Here is a 6,049-nt window from a genome sequence, read left to right as displayed (position 1 = left end):
GTTATGTAGTTGTCTTCTGGTGAACAGGAAAACGTTTTAAGACTGACGATCTTCATGCCAGTTCAACTGCGATTTCAGAATGTTATAAAACAAGCTGGATAATTGGTCATGGTCAGTCAAGGCTTTTGATTGGTTGGAGGTGAACCGGGTGAACTGACTTCACGTTACGTCGTAAAAATACTTGTCATTTTGGCTTGATTGTTTCTTTGGCTTGTAGCCTAAACAAGCGTTGTCTTTGACGCATTGATGCTGGTTCCTCTTAGAAGGTATGTTTTTGCCGATGACGGGGTTTGGGTTTTTGACTAACTTGCTAAAATAAGGTTACAAGTTTGTGTTTGCTTTATATTGTCGTCGATCTTGCGTGTTTTCCACATTTACATGTACGTGCGTGCCGCTTCTCTGCTCGTTTTGAAACGGTACGGTTGCTGAAACAAATACTTTCTAGATGGCAAAATTGCGTCGACCTTTAGAGTTGCATTGAAAGAATTTAATTTCAGTTTTCAGGATTCAAACGTTGTATTAGTAAGATAAAAAGCTTCCATCAGGAAGATAAAAAGCTGAGATAAAAAGAAAATCCTAAGAATCAGGTTTCAAAATTGTTAAACATCTGTCAATTCTGACAAAATCTAGCCCGTCTGCAATCGTAAGGCAATAGGCAAAGACATTAATTACGTTTCTAAAGAATTTTTGTCTCCAGCAAGAGAAATGACAGCAAACTCATTACATATACTTACTGCTATGAAAAAGAGTAGGACGATTCGGCGAGAAAAAGAATCTTTTCAAATTGGCTTTAGAACGTTGCAATAAAATGAAAAAACTTAAACCATTTTGGTTTAAATTCAATGACTACGTTTCGACGTTTGCTTGACGTGATTATCAAGTCCATTGAGTGAAGTAAAATTTTACGAAAATAAATTTACACTAAGGATTCCTAGAAGACATGAACACGAATAAAACAATGCTAAAAATGCTAAAAAACTATATATAAAAAACAAAAAAACAGTACAATAAAATATTTCCACGCCAAGATTCACGTAAAAAGAGAAATTGAGTCTTTTCAGTGTACAGTTCATTACTGAATAGCATCTCAAAAAGTGAAAAATCAAGCCTCGATTTACATTTCATCAAAATAGAGAATTGATTGTCTTCTACGGCAGACTTCGTTAGTCCATATTCCCATTTGTGCCTGCCCATTGATGGGTATTTGTGTTCGCTGATGCATTGGTGTAAATGTCGTGTTGTACGACCGACATAATCCGCGTCGCACAGATTGCATTTGACTTTATAGACTGCATATTTATTCGTAACTGTAGGGAGCTTCTTCTGATTCGGAGCGAAGACTTTACCAACCTCTTTGCTGTTTAAAACAGGTTTGATGTGGACACCTATGTGCTATGTTCGCGCTGAGATTCTGCATTTCCTTTCGGCTGAATTAGCTGATTGCTGATCTGTAATGGTTTGATTTGCCGAAATCTCGTAGTTTTGATCGTTTATCGTAATCCTTTTCTTCAAAAATTCGTTTTTCTTTCAGTAAAAATAGATAATATAGACTCTAGATATAACCGTAGACCGTTTTAAGCAATGTTTGGAATTTTCGGCATGTATTCTGAATAAATCAACCGAGTGTTTCATAACATTTCTGCAAGAAAGCATTTTTCGCGTAAAGGTAGTGATCTGAAGCGCTCCTGATGGCGGTTCGTCTGAATTTTCTTCTTTCTTTCGCCGCGTTTAAGCGCGAAGTTCAGCCGTCTTGCTATTTTCTATGGAAGTGTTAACTTTCTAGTATAGGGTGGAAGAAGTATTAATATTCTCAAAGAAAAGATGTTTCATAAAGGTGCTCTGAGCGTGCTTGTTTTCATGTTCGCCCGTGACGTCTCCCAAGACTACACTGGGGTATATGAAGGAGTGCATTGCTTGATTTGTTTAGCAAGTGTGAGACTATACTCGGAGGTGCTTCCGAATTCTTTTTCGTTTTAGTCACGGTAACGATATGGCCTTAAGTCCAGGAACTTCTAAGAACCAGAATAGTTCGGAGGCATGGGACGTTTTCGAGCGACTCAAATCCTACCATGACCAGAAGATCGAAAGCCTTACGTCAGGTTTGGTCTCACATAGAAACCCAGCGGAACTTAGAAGGTAGGAAGAGCGGCCGAGACTGAAACGCTGAAATTCGAAGCCCGAAAACCACGAAGATGCAGATCTCTTGGGTGCAGGTGACGTTGAGAAAGCCAGTGCGGAGATCGACGAGTTTCTGTCATCGTCAAAACATTACAAAGTTTGCTGACAAGAGCGTCACATTTTAAAACCCAGGGTATAAGAAGGCAATTTATATACTTCAGGCCTTTGAGGACTCAGCTATACCGGGTGTAGATGATTATAAATTAAAAGAAATCACTTGTGGCTTTATAGAGATTGATTTGGTCAGTTTTAGAGCTCATAGCCTAAGATCCGGTGGCCAGTACAACTTTTAAAGCCAAAAATCTGGTAAAGTCCGGTGCTTCTACGGCTGCTGAAAATGAGAAAGTGCAAAGAATATCTGTGATAATGATTTTCTAGAAAGTAGGTTACAATTGACTAGTTTTTTCCCACCTTTGGTGTGTGCATGCGAGAGATGTAACTTTTTGCCTTTCCTTATCCGATTTTAGCTTTATTTTTGTAACCAAATTACTTGAATTGTATTGCTCAAATGGAATTAAAGCATCTTCGAGCAAATGCGGGGAGACGCGCGTTTGTTTGTTACGCTACCCCCATTGGCGGGAAGGAGCCATGAAACACGCAAATGTCTCGAAGGAACGATGTCTCTTAGATTGGCCGTGTTCTATCTATTCCCATCAATAAGCTGCCACGTATCCAGCGTGGTTGCCCTGATGACGTAATGAATATCACACCCGACTAGTATGTGGGGAGACGCGGGGTCGGAGCCTGTTCGGGACATGAAGTTTTTCTTTTATTTCGGTGACGTGTGTCGAAAGCCGCTTGTAAGTTGTTAACGTCTTTCAAACATTGAAAAATATATACAAAACAAACAAATTAGCGCAAAACAGACGAAAACAAAAACACCCTGCAAATTGTGTTTGAAACCATTTAGAAATATACTTTTTAGTGTAGCTAAACTTACTATAATAATAGTTTTGAAGCAATATTTTCTACATGATCTTGCCTGCAGGAATGGCCACTTTCCAGTAAAGGTCGATCTTTACTCTCATTATGGACAAGATATACTTCAGCAATATGAAAACTCTTTTCACGCTATTAATGTTTGTGTGGCATGAAAAGGGCAGGACCATCGCCACACAAGGTGAGTCAAGGGAATATTTTCCTCATGAATTGGTTTATAGGACTGTTCTTACTTCCTCGGAGAACTGAATGGAGACACGGTTAAGGATAAGAGTCTGGAAGGAGTGAAAGTAAATTATAAAGCATTGGACGGCACCCATAAAAAAATATAATTCAGGGTTTATTTCTGTGTCTGCTGCATTTATAATGCATGTAGACGCTATGATAAGCTGTAGAACGCGCTACTACTACTTCATATACGACAAGATCTCGAATTCACTCTTCATGTTTGGCTGCAGATTCCATTACGTGCCATGACGCATGAGTATTTTCGGCCTGTACTTCTTTCGGGTGAAAAATTCGCAATTCGTTCCTCAGGGGAATATTCGAACTAATTGGTACCAGAAAAGGAAAAAGGAAACAGCTCGTGACAAACGACCAACCCGGAACCAATCCAATACAAGAAAAAGACAACGTGAAATCCGTCAACAACCGTGTGCTTTCGAAGAAGGAAAACTGCAAAGATCGTTATATGTGACATCTCGTTTTATGTGTATAAGCTGGTTTCGGGATGTTCATTACTTGCTAGGTGATTGATCGTTTTTGTGGGATTATGAACTTATTATTGTATAATCCCATATAGTCATCGTTTATCTTGAAGGTTTGAGGATTTATGAAACCTGATAATTTCTCCCCCAATGTGAGCTAATAGTTAATGAAGATTTTGAAAACTCGCCCAGTGAGAGTTAATAGCTAATGAACGTAGTGATCTTCGCATTTACAAAACGGCAGACAAGGTGATATTTGAAATGAAAACCGCCTTTGCTTCTAGTAAAATCCCGTCTAAACGGCTCAAACAGACCCAGAAACACAGGTAAATAACAGTGCATTTATTTTACATGAATGTAAATGATTATGTCATTGCTGATACTGTGTTCGGGTCTCCTGTGCTTTGGGTGAGCGAGAGGATTTTCATGGATAGTTATCTTAAAACTTTTAAATCAGTATCTGCTTTTAAATTTAACATGAAACGTAAACTGGTGAAGAATTTTATAGATTCTTAAATATTAGTGTAAATAATTTTTTAGGGTCGTTAAAGTAGATTTTTATTGCTGCCAACTTATTTTTATTGTTGTACTTATTTAAATTTAAGTTGTTGTCTTTGAAAAGCCTCTTAGGGGAAAGTCAATAAAGTATGTATGCGTATACGTATGCATTTAATTAAAATTGCCTACAGGCAAAAATTTAAGCTTGTCCTTTGTTTTTAAAGCGGTGATGCGAGGAATAAAATCTCAACTCGCGGTGCTGGGGTGATCTCAAACCCTTCGGTGTGCTATGTTTGTGTTTTTCACGCTATGGTGTTCGGTGAAATAAAGTTATTTGCGATGCTGTGGTTGCTTGTTTGACCTTTCTCAGACCTAAATTTAGCATCCAAACTTCGTTAATCCATGCTAATTTATGACAAGCATGTACCATTGTTTTAACCAAAATACATATATCTCATTAGATGTTTTGGTGTGTAGTATCGCTGTATATTTTTACGAGTTGTGCCGTAAAAAATATAAAGCGATATTACACACCAAAACATCTAATAAGAGATTTATTATCCAACTGCTGTAGTCAATAAATTTATCAATGAAAGAGGGGGAGTGTGACAGTTTTGCGTGCGCGCGCCGACCTGTACGGTAAACAGGTTTTCTACTGTACAAATAACTGTACAATATCGCTGTATATTTGTACTGTTATTTGGACGGTATTCACTGCAGTTGGATAATAAAGACCAACACTGTCTAGTTAATCTTCAATATGCTTCAGCTGCCAATCCGAAGCTGTTTTCTTGATACATAACTTGACAAGTACCTTTACATCTGCCATGAGGAACCCGGAGATAGACCGAATTTATAACTGACTGCGTACCTTTTTTAGCGGATTTTTTTAAGTATCAGCAGTATCAACATGTAGGGAATGAAAAGCGTTGTGATGTGTTTATTTCGTGGAAAATTGCTAACGCCGCCCGAGACAATAGAAGGTTAATCAAGGTAAAAGTTCGATTTACCCTGTGACCAGGCATGGTTTAGGTCGGTAACCAAGGTCGAGATAACAGATATATTCACTTGCGGTCGCATGGTATCTCGCACCTTGCGGTGTCCAGATTGCGTCAATCTCATTCGGTCAAGTTTTCGACAACGTTTGTTTTCATGGCAGAAAAGTAAGCCAAATCCGGACCAGCCACTCGGAAAATATATTCGAACGTACGTCTAGATAGTCTGATAGTCTAACACATATTGTATGTCCATGTTTGCTTGCCAGGCTTGGAATAAGTGAGCATTGTAAGTGTTGATCCTTATTTCTGATGGTGATCTTTTAAGAAATAATGTGTCATGCTTTAATGTGTTCCTGATAGCAAAGAGAGAACTTTCTTCAGTTAATCCTAATTTTATCAGGAAATCTTCAAAGCTTATATCTTCACCACATTTCATGCCGTCAAGGACCTATTTAATTTTTTCAGAATTTTCTTTTATTAGTTTACTCTCCTTCTCATTATGATAGGATTCCTCAAGTGGTTTCAGTATAATTGTCCTGGGCATTGGTGGCGATAGAAAGTTAAATCGACATATGTTATTCCCAGATCTCTTGCAAGTTTTGGCATGTCTGTGCATTTGCAAATTGACAAGATTTTCCATTTCACTTGAACCGTTCGGCTTGTGGCAGATGATAAATTTATCAACAAATGCGACAACCTCTTCATTGGAATCTTTTTCATACTGTGGTG

General features: G+C 38.2%; 1 long non-coding RNA gene across 1 annotated transcript; it reads left to right on the top strand.

Moving 5' to 3' along the window:
- Nucleotides 1-207: 207 nt before the first annotated feature.
- Nucleotides 208-3,449, top strand: LOC149109202 (uncharacterized). The gene is made up of 2 exons (XR_016208246.1): nucleotides 208-266; nucleotides 3,167-3,449. It is a non-coding gene; the product is annotated as an uncharacterized LOC149109202 (long non-coding RNA).
- Nucleotides 3,450-6,049: the final 2,600 nt, after the last annotated feature.

The sequence above is a fragment of the Orbicella faveolata genome, unplaced genomic scaffold (genome assembly GCF_042242905.1).
Source record: "Orbicella faveolata isolate gen_17 unplaced genomic scaffold, um_ofav_v1 contig_25, whole genome shotgun sequence".
Lineage (NCBI taxonomy): Eukaryota > Metazoa > Cnidaria > Anthozoa > Scleractinia > Merulinidae > Orbicella > Orbicella faveolata.
The sequence above is the reverse complement of the archived record's forward strand: the minus strand, read 5'-3'. Positions and strand labels throughout refer to the sequence as shown.